Source organism: Anoplophora glabripennis, unplaced genomic scaffold, assembly GCF_000390285.2.
Source record: "Anoplophora glabripennis isolate ALB-LARVAE unplaced genomic scaffold, Agla_2.0 scaffold52, whole genome shotgun sequence".
Taxonomy (NCBI): domain Eukaryota; kingdom Metazoa; phylum Arthropoda; class Insecta; order Coleoptera; family Cerambycidae; genus Anoplophora; species Anoplophora glabripennis.
In genome coordinates this window covers 1,346,381-1,363,430 of record NW_019416264.1, presented here as the reverse complement: position 1 = coordinate 1,363,430, position 17,050 = coordinate 1,346,381, and the positions used below count along the sequence as shown (strand labels likewise).

The 17,050-nt window shown below is 30.9% G+C and overlaps 1 protein-coding gene across 3 annotated transcripts in view; it reads left to right on the top strand.

The window, feature by feature from the left end:
• The window catches only part of LOC108903391, a 59,972-nt gene that overhangs the window by 29,734 nt on the left and 13,188 nt on the right, over positions 1–17,050 (top strand). Inside the window, exon 2 of one of the 3 annotated variants that reach the window (XM_018705565.1) lies at positions 12,077–12,122. The exons of the other annotated variants lie outside the window; for them this stretch is intronic. The gene's annotated coding sequence lies outside the window, so the exon portion shown is untranslated. The remainder of the gene's footprint in view (positions 1–12,076; positions 12,123–17,050) is intronic. 3 annotated transcript variants of the gene reach the window in all.

The following is a 17,050-nucleotide window of genomic DNA, read 5'->3' as shown; positions in this document are numbered from 1 at the left end:
TTCCCGACATGTCCGGACATTTCATCGACATGTCCAACGGACATGTCCGTAACACACTTCCGAAAAGTGTCCCATCTTTACCAAAAGTTAACCATTACTTTATTTTCTTGTTTTTGTCATAAACTTGCCACTGTTGAATAAACCGAAAATAATAAGTGTTTCATAAAAAATATATGAAATTTTTTTCTTGCAGATGTGAATTCTGTGAATTATTCTGGAATTATTTATCGGTTTGTTTTTGTTTTTAATTAATGGCAAAAATTTGACTATTTCATAGGTTCTTATGGGAAATACAATTGAATTGCTGCTGAAAAAATGTAAATGGTAAGACGAAAAAAATATAAACATTTACCTGAATCATTACTTAATTAATAGATGAAAGGAAGAAAAAAGTAGGTTACCGCACATTTCACAGAGAAATAGATTATCAAACATAAAAAGTTCTGACTTGTCGACCCCCAAGTACTAAACGCGAAGAAGTAACGGCAACAGCGCAATAGAGTATGAATGAGGATAGGTAACGGGAAATTTAAATAAATTTTTCGATCCACAAATTAGTCATTGAAAATGGATTACATTCAACTTGTGTTTATTTGTGTAATTCAATTTGGAATAATAAAATAAAATGGGAGTGTCAATTGAAATATATTTTTTGAAAACTATTTTTATTTATAAAGTACGATAAACTTTCAATACAAGAAGTAAATAGCAGCATATAAACAATGACTTATTTATACTTTGCATCATAGCGCATATAACAATCTTATACATTTTGATAAATTATGACATTTTTCACTTTAAATTTAACATTTCAATAATTTCAGTATATTTTTTAGAATAATTTTGGCTGCAATAACATCGTATCACAGTATAATACTACACATATCAAATTGTATTATACTTTCATAAATGCAGTCGCTTTAAACCTTTGTCTTATTTTGTATTCACAGAAGTGCATCATAGTAGTATGCTATTTATGCATGTAACTAATTCATGATCACAGTTTGTAGATAATCTAAAATATGTAGTAAAAGTTCTTTGCAGAAAGAGCAGTGCATGATTCTATGTCGATTAGTTGATGCCCTCGAAGGGTGTGCGGAGGTTTTGGCTCCACAACCTTCTCTTCATCAGCTTTTTTTCTGCTTTTACTATTTTTTGTTCTAATACTTAATCACTCACATTTTCTTTTGGTCACTGGACTCTGTTCTTCGTCCGACATTTTATAGCTTAAAGCAATCAGCTGTGCCAGCGATCACATAGCATAATGTATAACTATATACATGACAAGAACTGCAAACTTACATATATGTAATAAACTGTTGCCGAGTTTCTGTTGCAAATTTTGGCATTTATTTATGTTTATTAGGTAAAAAAGATAAATTGAGGAATGGAAATATATAATTTTAAATATTTTCCTTTGCATTGATAGCAATGATTTTATTACACGGTAATGATAGAGCCCCCTGCGTCTCGCTTTAACCCCCTTCCACCCCTCCCAATGACCCGATCCTCCTTAAAAGCAATATACTGGTTCGTAAAGTCCCCATGGTTTATTGGCCGTTACGTGAGAGCAATGAAGTAAGTCATAGAAATCCGTGCGATAGACAAGGATGGTTACATTGAAGACGTTTCATGATCTGAATAGTTCTAACCCGAAACGGGCGGTGACTATTCAAATTATGAAACGTCTTCACTATAGCCATCCTTATCTATCGCACGGATTTCTTTACTTTACTTTGTTGCTCTCATGTAAAGGCAGATGGACCATGTGGATTTTCTAGCCCTGTATATGGTCATTGAAAGATTGGAAAATTCAGTGGCTCCCAAAAAGTGAGAGAGGTTAATGATTTTTTTAACGGAACAATCATTTTTTTATATTAAAAAAGAGCGTTCTTTTACAAGTACATATGTTGATATAGAATTCGGTGGGTCTACCTATAACAATAAAGAAGAGTACCATTAGAATAGTTTACTTCACTTAATGTAACCTTTAAGGTAGCCAGTCATGGCGGGTAATCTAAATATTTTCTGAAATAAAAGATCTTCAAAAGGAGATCTATTAAATTTAAGAATGGATTCTATTAACTTATAAAATTAACATCACACACATTGGATCGTCTACATTAATTCTCATACCAGCTCTTTTATGAAAGACCAGAAAATCAGTTGGCTCCCTATATGCCGTCATTTGCCCCACTGTGACGTAGTCTAATCTGTTCGATTGTCAGGGTCGATTTCCATTGTTGCGAGTGAAATTATACGTGATATTTCTCAAGTATTGTTGTTTATCCATGAAACTTTCTTCACTTAGGCTTTAATTTATTAAAATCGTTTCGGTGTGAGATAGCAAGACGTGCAGTGACGTAGAGAACATAGTTTTGGTATTAGAGTCTAGATCTTAATCGATGCATACGGGAAAAATTGAGTCATTTTCATCATGCTGATACATATCTGAACTAAAGCAATTAATTATTATTTTATCTAATAGAAAGTATTATGCTGACAACTTTCCACAATTGAAACAATAGTTTTATAGCCATTTGTGGTTTACTTATTTCGATCAGAGCAACATGTTATTTGAAACAAACACTTAATTTTTGAGATACAGGGTGCTACTTTCTTTGGGTCAATAAGGAAAAACAACCTCTGTTTTGTAATTTTTGATCTCGCATATTTTTAAGATCTTGAACTTTTTGGTTACTATTCATCAAAATGCGACTGTATGTAGTAATAGGGTTTCATGTCTGATTCAGTCAACCAATAAAAAGCATCACTGGTACCTATGCACCTACCAGGAACGGTGTTGGGCAAAACGTCAAAAAAAATCAAATTTGGACGCCCTATGTTTCAATAACGAAACGTTCACATTTTTTTTTATTTTTATGGTCAGAAAAACAGTTTTACAACCTTTTCGTTGCAATATTACAACGTAATTCAATACAGAGATAATAAATATGTTTGAGACTTCGTCAACATGACACTAATCAGTTTTTTATTAATTTTATCCATTTTCTTAATCTAATTCAGTCATGTATCCCGGTAATAACATATTATAAAAGCAATTGTGTAAGTAACGTACAATTTGAGTGAAAGTTTTTCTTTGGTTGCCATAAAACAGTATTTAATACTAGGTACGAATCCATAAACTTCTGTGGATAAGTAGACGTTATAGCCCCATATCAATCTCCAAGATCTTTCTAATTGGCTCCTAAGTAGATGGTAAGTTAATGATACTTCATCGAGTTTTACACAGCATTTGAAAATGTTCTCAGCTTTGTTCCTGATTGACTCCAAAATAAGTAACAGTTTTAGTATGTAAAAGTAAGGTTCGGAAAACTTTATTTTTTTTTTGTAAAAAAAGTTCAATCCTACATTTCTTTAATTCTTAGTAGAAGTAAAAATTTGTCTGAAATTAAAAAACGGTATTATTTTCCTACAGCCTCGATATGTTTTATATTTTTTTATTTTAGTTCATCAAAATGTTGCAATGAGTAGTAGTTGTAGGTATAAAGTGATGTTATTTTAGAGAGAGATACGCTCCGTCTGTTCCATTTTATTATGCTATTTTTAGCTATATAAAACTAATTATTTTTCTATTACGGTTCCATAAAAGGTACCGTGATAGGTTTTCAAATACCTACATCGTAGATTATTTCAATACAGTTTGATAACTAACTCAGAAGTCTTAAGAGGCAATTTCTCTTTGGATATTCTTTTCTCCAGTTATAAATCTTTTTCTAAAGAAACAGAAAAAAATAGACTTGGATTCTTCAAAAGATTTGTAAGAATTACATTCAATTTTGAGAAATATATTTTACAGGAATATTCCATAAGATCCCTGCCTTCTTTATCATTTTGTAGACGTACTTAAGAAAAATGTTTAAAACCAAAGTTTTAGGAAATCTTCTTGTGATTTCGGTGCAGCGCTTCGAAAAAAAATGTGTATATTTTGTTTCAGAGATATAAACCGAACTTGTTCTTTTTTTTAATCGAATGCCTTGTATATTTTTTGCATATTGGATTAGAACACCTTCTTAGAATCACTGGTCGGGAAAGTGTACCATAAGTCTTAAGCCTTTTAGGTTTACCAAGAAATTGGATGATTTATATAACTTGAAATGGTCAATAAATGAAAGACAATAGAACACATTTTTAATGGCTTTTAATAAGTATTCAACACTTACCAATTTTAGTTACATTTTCTAATTTTGATCCTTGTTTTCAATTTAAATATATAAAGGATAGGTTACATATACCGTAATCTAGTTAATTTGGCATAAGCTCTAAATCAACTAATAAAATCATATAAACAATTGTAACAATCTTTTGAACAATTTTCCGAACAAATTATTGCCAGTCAAAAAAAGGTAAAAGTAACAGGATTTTAATGTAGCCCTTGTCTAACATATTTCGCTAATTTCACACTCTTTTGACTGTGTCTTCCTTCTTTTTAGAGATACATCTATCAAATCATGTTCCACTGTAGTTCTAGTCTATTAAAAAGACCATAAATTTGCTCTATATTTCTAAAACCCTACATTATTTGTATTTTTATTTATTCTGAATCATATAACTAAAATAAAATAAAATAATTGAGGAAGGTAGAATATTGTACGTATGGTTTTCAAAACTTTCACGTCTCGAGCTGATATTTAAATAATGTTTTTTTTTTCCATATACTTTATCGCTGCTAGTTACGCACCTTGCTCTTCCTTAGCTTTAGCCAGGAATCTGTGACATGCCCTTGTTGTTTTGGACTAAGTCCTGTAGAGGCGGAGGCACGATCAGAACCCCTAGGCCTGCCCTGATATTCATTTCAATTCTTGTGGTTGGCTAAGCTGGTTCTAAGGCTCCTGCGATTAGGGAAATTAAGTTTTGGAATGAGGGAGAAAATGAAATAGAAATAATTTTAAAAACATTATCTTGCAGTATAAGTTATAAGATTTTCTCAAATGTTATATAGACATTTAAAAATTGACTATACTAATTCCTCTTTGATATTTCGATTTGGAAACTGGACCTTTGGTAATTATGATTTTGTCTTTCATACAAAATTATTTTTGTTGAAGACCAGACTACTCAACCACCATGTAAGTATGACTTGCTGAATACGTATCTGAAGTTTACTATTAACCTCAAAAATGTATTCCATAAATCGCTGATCGTACACTGAAGAAAAAAGTATTTGGATCAAATGAGCAGATAGTTTTAAATGGAATTATTTGCTGTAACCTATAATTGTTCTTAGAATTCATATTATTTGTAAATATATATAATTTAATTCAAATCTTCAATAGTTTTGAAATTTATTATCTCGGACTTTAGCTACAATATCTCTTATAGTTCAGCATAAACTGCAAACATATTTGTTTCAAAACTACCAGTTCCTTAAAATATATATGTATATTTAAAATTTAGTACCAATGTAGGAATTATTCAAGACAAATGTAGCATAATATTCTAATCAAACTTAGGTTTTCTTGAAAGAAAATTGTAGCAGGTTACAGAATGGCATAGGTGGGAAGTAACACGATAGATGGAGCCACTTACGTTCTGTGTATACATATCTCCTTGTGAGTAAGGACACTAAAGCAGCTGGATCGTTCTAAAAACATAATAACGAGGACTATCAATAAGTCCCAAACCGACCTATGTCTGGTTGGTTAAATTTACAAACGATCCTAACTGTTGTACTAGGTGTTGTGAGTTTGGAACAATATATTTTTTATTGCTAAGAAATATTTATATCCAAATATATTCTTAAAATAAGTATGTACAATCATTTGACCAAAACTATTCAATTTTATATTAAATAAACGATACATTAATATACAATACAAAACATGTTTCTATAAAATCTATGTACATAGGTCATAAAATTAAGAATAGAATTCGTTTAACCGTAAGAGTAGGTATCAAATATTTTTAAAGTAAGAAATTGTATTTCTGGTAGAAATTTAAAGTATTTAAATAAATAAATAATTTTCTTGAAAGAAGAAAATATTTTCTTGCGTACCTATATACAGGGTGTCCCGTAAAGTATGCTACAAACTTTGGGTGGTGATAGTACATAAAAAAATATGAGTAAAACCTCTAATAAACATAACCTCTTAAACGCACCGTTTTGAAGTTATAGGCCTTAAAAGGTGCAACACAAAAGTAGTTTTTGTGACGTAACTCTTTGTTGGAAAAAGAAAACATAATGAAATTTTCAGGGACTAGTCAGCTTTAGGAAGCCAATAAATAATGTGGATATTAATAAAATTGAGAAAGCGGAAGGGTGTTTTTTTATCACCCTGTATCCTATTTTTTGCCAAAAAAAATTTTTCTGCAAAGATACAGCAAATATCATAAGATTTTTAGAAAGACCATTGAATTTAGAAATTTTTTTGTCTCTTGCATTTTTTATGTAAAATGATTAGTTTTCTAATAAATTTACAAAATGCAAAGGGAGTTTACTCACCGCTAGGTGTTAAATTTGACGTATTCAAAAAGTAGGCGCCTGTCACTTTTAACATAGTTGACATTTGTTACCATATTTTAATCGTGTCTGTTGACGAATTATTAATTTGTGAGTACAATGGCGGATAACAATCGTTTTACTAATCAAGAATATGCCGAAATGCATTTTATTTATGGATTATGTAATGGAAATGCAACAGCTGCTCGAAGAACATACATAGAACGTTATCCGCAGAGACGTCAGCCGTCTACACAATTATTTACTCGGATTCACAGACGGATTATTGAAACTGGTAGTGTGGTACCCCGTTACATACATTGTGGTAGAATTGCTAGAAGACTACCCGCGCAAGATGAACAAATTTTGAGATCTTTTGAACAAAATCCGGGAGAAAGTGTGCGAAGGGCAGCTAATCAGTTACAGCTTTCCAGAATGTCAGTTTGGCGTGTTTTGAAGGAAAACGGCCTTTATGCCTACCATCTCCAAAAAGTGCAACATTTAATGCCTGAAGATCTTCCCCGACGCCTAGAATTCTGCCGAATAATACTTAACCATCACCAACATAATGTGGAATTTATTAGCTCCATTTTATTTACCGATGAAGCCACCTTTACACGAGATGGTTTACTGAACTTGCACAATGCACATGCATGGTCAGACGAAAATCCTCATGCTACCATTGATAGTCATCACCAACACCGATTCTCAGTCAACGTATGGGCTGGAATAATAGGTGACTATTTGCTCGGGCCTTTCTTTCTACCTCAAAGGCTTGATGCAGTAGAATATTTAAACTTCCTAGAAAACCATCTCCCTGAGTTAATGGAAAATGTTCCTTTAAATTTGAGACAATACATGTGGTACCTCCATGACGGGGCACCTGCGCATTTCAGTGTTCATGTTAGAGAGTATCTACATATGCGGTTTCCTAATCGATGGATTGGAAGAGGATATAATGCACCAATAGCCTGGCCACCGCGATCACCGGACTTGAATCCTGTCGATTTTTATCTTTGGGGACACGCGAAATCTCAAGTTTATGCAACCCCTGTTGATACAGAAGATCAACTTAGACTGCGAATTGTAGAAACCTTTAATTTAATAAGAAATAGTCTATTCATATTCCAAAGAGTCAGATTTAACTTTATAAAGAGACTGACAGCATGTATCGATGCAGAAGGAGGTCAATTTCAACATTTATTATAATAACATATTTTGTTTTAGTTCTGTTTTGGTTACTTAATTAAAAAAATTATTTTGGAAATTGATTGTATTCTTAAAAATTCACTAGGCTTAAGAAATGTATGTAAATAATTCGGAAGCACTCATCTCTCTGCATTTTGTAAATTTACTAGAAAACTAAACATTTTACATAAAAAACACAAGAGACAAAAAAATTTCTAAATTTAATGGTCTTTCTAAAAATCTTATGATACTTGCTGTACCTTTGCAGAAAAATTTTTTTTAGCAAAAAATAGGATACAGGGTGATAAAAAAACACCCTTCTGCTTTCTCGATTTTATTCATATCCGCATTATTTATTGATTTCCTAAAGCTGATTAGCCCCTGAAAATTTCATTAAGTTTTCTTTTTCCAACAAAGAGTTACGTCATAAAAACTACTTTTATAGTTGCACCTTTGAAGGTCTGTAACTTCAAAATGGTGCGTTTAAGAGGTTATGTTTATTAGAGTTTTTAGTCATATTTTTTTATGTACTATCACCACCCAAAGTTTGTAACATACTTTACGGGACACCCTGTATAAACGTACGATACTTTAAAATCGAATGTTGTACATTTGAAGCAAGAAATTTTTTGCGTGTACATTTCGAAATTAGAAATCTAGTAACGAGACTGGTATGGTTGATACCTGTGCTCTATTCCTTGTATATCTTTGTAGAAACACTCTTCCTGATCTTCGCTATAATAAATAATCTCCTAACATCTGTGGGAATTGATCTTGTATATGAGAATGCAGGAAGTTCAATTTCAAGGACATCAAATATCTCATTCTATCAAAGTTTTGAATTTATGTCTACATTTCTATGGTTGTGATTCCTTAAGAAGTTCTCAACATCTTATTGAAAGTTAGGCTATGCTACTTTTTCTTTGTCATTGTTCAGATAAAGGCCAGACCTTTCAACATTTTTCTAATTCACGATCAATCAAAAACGCTTCTCTTCTATCTTCGACATGAGACAACAATCCAGGTCTCATAGAAGCAATTCGTGAAAATCTGTGGAAAAGATGGAAAACGCTTAGAATACTTGGAAAAAGAATTTCCCCACATGACAACAAAGAAGTTCACAAACAAACAAAAGAGAATGCATGGCCCTTTAATAGTATTTTAACCCCAAAATGTACACCCGCTTTTTTAATTTTGTATGTTTATGTTGTGAATGATTGAATTGATTGTCAGTTCACAATCTAAATTAGTTAGAGCAAAATTCTAATGAAACTTTCGTATCTGTATCCTCCAACGAGTATTTATTCCTTTAAAATTTAATGTCCACCGTTATCTCTAACCAGAGCCACGGGGAAGGAAATTTATAATATTCGCTTGGTGTTCGAACACGTAAAGCAGAATTAACCAATAAGGCCATATGGCACCGTCCGTGGAATACATAAAGGATAAAATATCCGTCTATTTATGCCCTCCTAGGTTTCTCTTCCTCCCCTACATAGAAAGAAAGACGGATCCTCCTGTAAACTACGACCCTCGCACCAACGCGGCAATCTTTCCTTTTATTGAATTGCGGAATATGCCACGGGAGTTCCGAGAAGATGGAATCCTGTGCGAGCAGGTAGAGGTCGAATTGTGGTAATTTTTATTTGAGATGGGTTGTAGCCGGTTTTAATAAGATGTTTAGCAGCGTTGCCAGCAGCTGTAGGATTTCGCCAAGAGAGAGATGAGCCGAACTTGTGTCGATAACTGAAGAAGATTCAGATCTAAATACTTCAGTTATTGCAGTATTTATATCTGAACTTTAATTTATATTTGATGCTGCCTCCTAAAAAAGAGCAATAAATCAAAGATTTCAGTGTTATTTCGATATCTTCAGTATTGACCGAAAAATTCAGAAAAAATTATGCAACGCCTGAATCAATCATTACAATATGGTAAAATTGGGATCTAGAAGATTGCATAGGTATACGTATATCATTTGTCCTTTTGCTGGGTGTTTTGTATTTTATTAAACGTCTATCTCGATCATCATGAAATATCAATTAACTTTCCTAAATGTCTATTATAATAACAATACTCTCTGTCCTTTAGTCATATAACTATAAGATGGCCCATTAAAAACCAGAATACATTTTTTTGAAACATAATGCGATTGAACATGTTTTTTTTGTGTAACCTATAGCTAGATGTATTTGAAGCAACTATTATTATGGTAATCCATTTTCATATTATCCATAGAGACGATTTTTTAGAAAATCACTTTAGACACTTTTTATTAAAAATCCGGCCTCACCCTCAGCATCAAATAATACGTAAAGAAGTAAAAGTCCCGTGAAAACCTAGTGCTAAAGATTTTGATAACCCAAACACATATAATTCCTCACAAAAACTTTAGGGAAAAATGTATAATTTTTATATTTATGTATAATAGTATTATTAAATGATAAATTCATTTTCAAAAGGCAAAATTTAAAATAAAATTCATAATCATAACTTTTTGAGTACCGAAAGAGAGGCAAAAGGATCTTACATTTACAACAATGCTGTCACATTTTATTATGATTTTATTAGTATTCTAACCTCATATCTCATTTTGTACACAATATTTATTAAATAACATATATTATCTAACATTTTTTTGTTATCTATTTTGTATTTTCCTGCAATTAAATGAAAATACAAATAAAACTCTTAGGACGTAATTAGAACAATACGACACTTCTGTAGAAGAGATAAATCAAAAATAAATTCCAAAAGTTCCTACATATCAGACATAGAAAAACACATAAAAAATCTTCCTTGTTCACTGGCGCTGAAAAAGAAATCAAAGTAGAACACTATTCTATCTCTATCTTTGTTAACCTGGTAAACCAGGAACAGAAAAAATCGGAAGAAGGCTATTGTATACAAAAAACATTATTATAATTATATACCTCAAAAAAATTTTAGAGATGTCCTGGTCCTTAGTGGGTCATATTCTTGATCTACCATTATATTCTATAAAACGCCAAGCTTTCCTTGTATTAAAAATTGTTAGTCTCTGTATATTTGCTTTACAATTTATAAAATTGATTGCATTACTTATTTGTTTTTTTAGTTTAGTTTTATTTTTTAATTTTTTGCACCTTTACTGCACCTACTTATGTCTTTTATTTTGTAGTTATGGAGCACCCGTAACGGTAATATTTTTTAGATTGTCGTGCATATAAATAAATAAAAATAAATCAATAAATCTAAATTAAAAATTATAATCTTTTGTCTGAAATGCACCAGGTATTTTTTGAGCCTGTTAGAAAATGTACATTCAGTATACGTGTCGAAAGAAAACTGAGATTTTCCACCGTTCCTCGAATAGTTCCTAATTCCTTAAAATTTGATCAAATGTTAAGAGAATTTTGATTTATTGATCTGGACTATCTCCAAGTAAATTTTTTCTTCACCGTTTACGATTAAAGGTATAAAAAGCATAGAACATAGAGGAAAATCGGAACAACTTTAAGATTTCCACAAATTCGCATTTATTTAAATGTAGTCAAATGAATATATTCAACCAGATTATAGGGTTAGGTTATTCACAAATTATAGCAAAGCACTTGTCCCATATTGTCATGTTTCTACATACTCAACGAAATCAGCTCGAGGAGAAAAGTTTTTGATGGAAAATCTCCATCGAAGTTTTTTTATATATGAAACCCCTCAAATTTTTAATAATTCTGATGTTAAAGCTTGATTTTTCGTCAAATTTTGCCGGAGGCGATATAAATAATTATTCTTCCTTCATTTATTTGCATAAACTTTTATTTTAAGCTATAACTTTGTATATTATTCCTGAAGCAATGCAAAATAAACGATATGATTTCGTTGTATTAAAGTGCAGTGAATTCTTCTGTAGAAAGTAAATGCCATTATAATTCACAGCGATTTAATCAAGAGCAAGTCAGCAACTTACTCATGAAGAACAGTTATTTCATTTTTAGTACAGCTAATATATTTTAAATCAACTCAAGCAGCTTTACATTTTTACATTTTTATTTAGCATACCTACAAATAGGTATCCACATTTTTTGAGCATATACTGAAATTTTTTTCGTGTACATTTCGTTCAGTTTTGCTTTAGCATAAAACCAATACATATCTATTTAATAACACCCTATACAGGCTTATTATTTGTTAATTCAACTATATGAATTAAATGAAAAGGAAACAAACATTTAGGTACATATACAAAAATTAGAAATTTTTAAAATAATTATGTTAAAATTATTTGCCTAAAATATTAACACATATTTCATTATAAGATTAATTAATTTTGTGAAACAGTGAAGTACACAATATTTAGTGTTAAGATTATACATCTAACTTTTAAGCTAAAAATTGATTCTAAATTATGTTACTTCCACAAACATAAAACTTACTGTTTGTCAACAGAATGAAGTATTCGCGATAGCATTACATTGGAATTAAAACTAGTGAGGTGAGTACATTTACAGTTAAGCATCTACCCGCCATTACTGGCTATTGTTGGCTCTGCCAAGTTAGCAACATAATAAGACATGGTAGAATTGCCACGTAATGTAACGAAAATGCTAATTATTAAGATTCCAGTAAAAATATCATCATTTCCAGTACTTGCTATAGATTATTTCATATTATATTATCCTTATTTACACATTATTTATTTTGACGAATTTAGACTAAACTTATAAAAAAGTAATTAGATGAGTATACTATTTATTTACTTTATTTTATAAGTACATTATGTTTATATAAGATCTTATACAGGGTGTGGCGTCTTTAGTGCAGAAAAAATAAAATGCAGATTACTAGGAATATATGCAATAAAGCCGTATATAAGAAATTCATATATCCACGTTTTGTCAAGAAAATTGAACTTCAATTTTGTAGCGAAGAAATAAATCTTAGTACGGTCCTGGTCAAAAAATGTCATGCCATTCGATTAACATCAGCGCACGCTTGCCAAACCGAACTTAACAGAGAGTCAAGCCTTTGCGCAAATCAGTGTTGCCAAATTAAAATGTATGAAATACACACAAAAGAGATAAAATGTTTTAATGCAATAATAAATCATTTTGGCCAGTTTAATACAATCCTCTCGTTTTAATTAAAAGGAAAAATAAACATAAAATTCAATTAGTTTTTTCACTGTAAATGATAATGTGCAATCCCATACAAGAGGTTTGTAGAAACAAAGTACATGGTGTTACAGAAAAGACTACTATTATTTTAGCAAGTGATAGGTTGGATCACGACAAACAAAAAAGATGCAAACTTACCGCTATCGTTCGATAGTAGTAAACGTATTATTGTTGTCCTCGTTATCCATTGCCGATTTAGTTAAAACAATAACTTAAAAAATAAAAAATAAGAAACATCTTTAATAAACACTTAACGTCTAAACAGTAGAAGCGCAATCTTTTTGACACAACTTAGCAACAATTCACCCGCAAGTCAAAAGCATACTGACACTGACACTGACTGACTGACACTCCACAGGTGCCATGCCGTGCAGAGTGCGGACTAGGTCAATGTTTTTTGTGCTATGTTAAACAGGACCGGCATTAACATTTTGTCACTTGTATTTTTTTGGAAAATATTTTTGATATTCAATATCTCATAATCGCCTTATGGTAGTATATATTATTTTACTTCATTTATTGTCAAGAGCCTATGTTTTTAATTTTCTGCATTATAGACGCCACACCCTGTATATAATTTTACTTGTAGAAATTACCATATCATCCAATCTGCAATGTTTCTACACGCGAGTATCGATTAAAATTTCCAATTAATATCCCATTATTCAGTTTTCGGATGGTGCAACTTGTGGTCGCGCGTTTCTAGCGCTGCGATAAAAAGGGTTTGCAGTAATAGGTAACAGTTGGAAACGGGCTGATTTGTGCATTATGTAAAAATGTCGGATTTGGAGGACCGTTAAATCGGTATTACAAGAGCAACTGTTGCGCAACTTAACCGTTAACAATACAGGGAGCAGACGAATACATCTAACCGTTTCATAATATGACTCGTTGACTAGAATCCGCTGGTGCGATAAGGAACAGTTTGAAAATATATCATCAGAATACTGGTCGGTGTTTCATATTTCTCTCTAAGAAAAAAATTTTCTCCAGTGTAGTAAGTAATATAAAATACCGGCTCATTTTTTTTTACTTGAAACTTTTAAATCTTAAATTGGAACCCGTATTTTTTATTGCACATTCGGATTTTGCTGCTAAAAGTACGTAGGATTTGTCTGAAACATTTTTTTCGATTCATGATAGATGGCAAATGATCAACGAAATTCAATTTTTTCGATTTCTCCTATTGATAACCTAGGCAACCGATTCTGCAATACATTTGTAATAAAAATATCACTTTTTCAATATAAATAATCAAAATTAGTCTTACTACGAATTTTATTTCTCAAATTTTGAATTACTGAAAAATGACTTGTCAAGGAACTACTATTATTGTAACCCAGGAACAGGCGTCCCTTTTAGGATATTTGATCAACGTGATTTCCTTCGCTTATGACTTGCGGAATGTTTGATTAAATCTGCTTTCAAATTAATGTACTTTTTGTATTTTGTTTTAAAAATACTTTTCTTTTGTTAAAAATAATTTTTATATAAATGTTTTATTGTGTTTTCATTTAACGTTTGTGTTGTTTCTTTTTGTGAGTTTTTTGTGTTTGCAAAAACACAAAAAAAAACATATAAAGAAAGAAATATCTTACCAGAAAACTCCAAACTCTGCAAACTCCACTGACGATGTTTAGGTTTTTTTTTGTCTTTCTATTCGTTGTTCCCTATTGCTCTTGAAAATGGCTATCATAACATAAAATTATTGTTATTTAGAAAACCCTAAATACATAGTTCAGCTATTTAAAATCTGTTGTCTTTGTAGAAAATACTTTTTTGTGAGAATGACGCCTTTAACGGCAGTAACATTGATTTTGCAACAGTTTTCCTAATCCCTATACTAAATGCTGATAATTTTATATTGTCCCTTCTTACGCTTACAATCAGATTTTCACTGTCTTATGATTTTTACTATTTGAATTAGCATGTTTTATAACTTTCTGTCATATTTTGTCCTTTTATTTTATTATATAATGTAATTAATTTATAATTCATTTGTGAATTAAGAGCTAAGATAAACTAAATTCATCACATTGCTGATAGTGATAAGTCAGATATCTTTTGGTGTTCCAGTTTTACTTTGTATTTGAAAAAAAAATAATTAATTCACTTATATCAAAATTTGAATGGAATATATTTGTAGTAGAAGGGTAATATTTAGTGCAAAACTAGTATTGCGAAAAAAATGTATTGCTATATTTTGCAATATACGTTATCTACATTGGTTGTAATAGTAAAGCAACTCGTCATTTTATTAAAATCACCTAATATTTAACAAGAAATATTTGCTATTGTGAAATATAAATAATACTAAAGCGCCAATTTTGATAAATTCTCTGCTTTAAAAAATAAAAATTTTCGTTTGTTGATAAGCAGCCTAGGAAGAATCAATCAAAAAATGAAAAAATGTCTTACTGTTCGTACTATTTGTGGTGTAATTTTAGTTTTCTCTATTTATTAGTACCACTTGTAAACAAAATATTATCATTTCTTATTTTGGTTATCGGTTGAGTAAAACTGGATTTAAGTAAATGACACATAACCTGATCCAGAAATGCTTGTCTAAAAATATTTGCTATTATGTAATGACGTAAATGAAACCTGGCAACCTTGCTTTCTATCACAATGCACTTACGGCAGAGTGCATTACTCACGGTGCTTCGCGTATGTCGTCAATAAAGGAGTTCGCAAATATTAAAAATCGCAAATTCGATCCTAATAAGGAGCATTTGGCGAAAACAGTGGTCGACAAAGACTTTATCGTGAAGTTGAAGTAATGATTTTGTTTGTATTTAATTTGATATATTATCAAAAATATGCCATTATTCGATATTTGCATGAGCTGAAAATTGCCTCTTGAAAGTTTCATAGGTGACCTCTTCATAAGGAAGCAATTATAAGAGAATGTTTGAGGAACTATTCAATTTATAAATTTATATTCAAGATTAAAATATTACATCATAAAACGTACTGATGATAAAGATTCATTTTAGTTTAAAGAGAATGTAGTTTTCTCCTGTGTATATAACGCATTTACTTAAAATAAATATATTCCTTCTTGATTCAGATATTGTCTTTATTTTGATGTTTATATGTTTGACTGTTTCATACTGCAAGCAGCACGCTGTATATATCTCAATTCTGTAACTACGCGAAGTTTAAATAGTTATAATTACAAATTACGAGACACTTTTATGGTTAGTATATGTAAAATTATAAAAAATACCGTATATAACATTCAAATTACTGTTTTATTGACTTCAGGGACATAAATGATAAATAAAGTTGTGTTTTCTGTAGTGCATGATTCAACTTACAATTAATAAATTGTATTTTGCCAACACCTAAAAACTGTAATGGAAAGTACTACGTATCATTGAACAAAATAAACGTACTTACAATAATGAATACATATAGTATTTACATTATTATACCTTGAAAGAAGGCACTTTGTTATTTTTGTTAACCCAACACAAGCCAGTTTTCAAAATTTGTTGGCACTACTTGATATCGTTTAATATCTATATTTAATGTATGCTACGTTACGATCAATATTTTTTTATATTGAATAGACGACAAATAAAGTACCTATATTTTTTAACCTCTCTTTTAACTTCACTTTAACTGATGTATTATAGTTCTATATTCTACAGAACTGGTCAACATCTCCAGTATTTCAGAACATTGTTAAAGGCACGCCACTGAAAATATTAAATATAGCAACTGCGCCATATTTGCCAATAGAACACAAGTAATTTGTCAGATTTTTTATGTCCTTCACATACGGACACCTTGCATATCTGCCTTCATATCGTTTATCCCATATTTATAAATTCCGACCTTGTATCTTGTGCCAACTAAATGTGGCTATTAACTTATGAACGTCAAATTTATACAGGGTGTCAGGGGTTTGAGATGTGTGAAAATAAAATGTAGTTCGCTCAAGCGTTGTCGACTGTCACTTGTCTCTGCTAAGTTATATGGAGGAATATGATTTTAATATTTAGCACTATTGCCAAAAACATATATGATTTCACGAATTAGTATTTAAAATTAAATTATTTCCATTTAAACAGCAAAAAGACGCGCGTGATTGGAATAGGTATATACAAATATTGTCATTTGATCCATATGGCATATTTATAGCCATAATTTGGTAATGTCTTTTTAGTTTTTCTTGAAAATGATTGAGTTTAAAACATATGTTAAATCGTACGACACCCTGTATATTTATATCCGTACG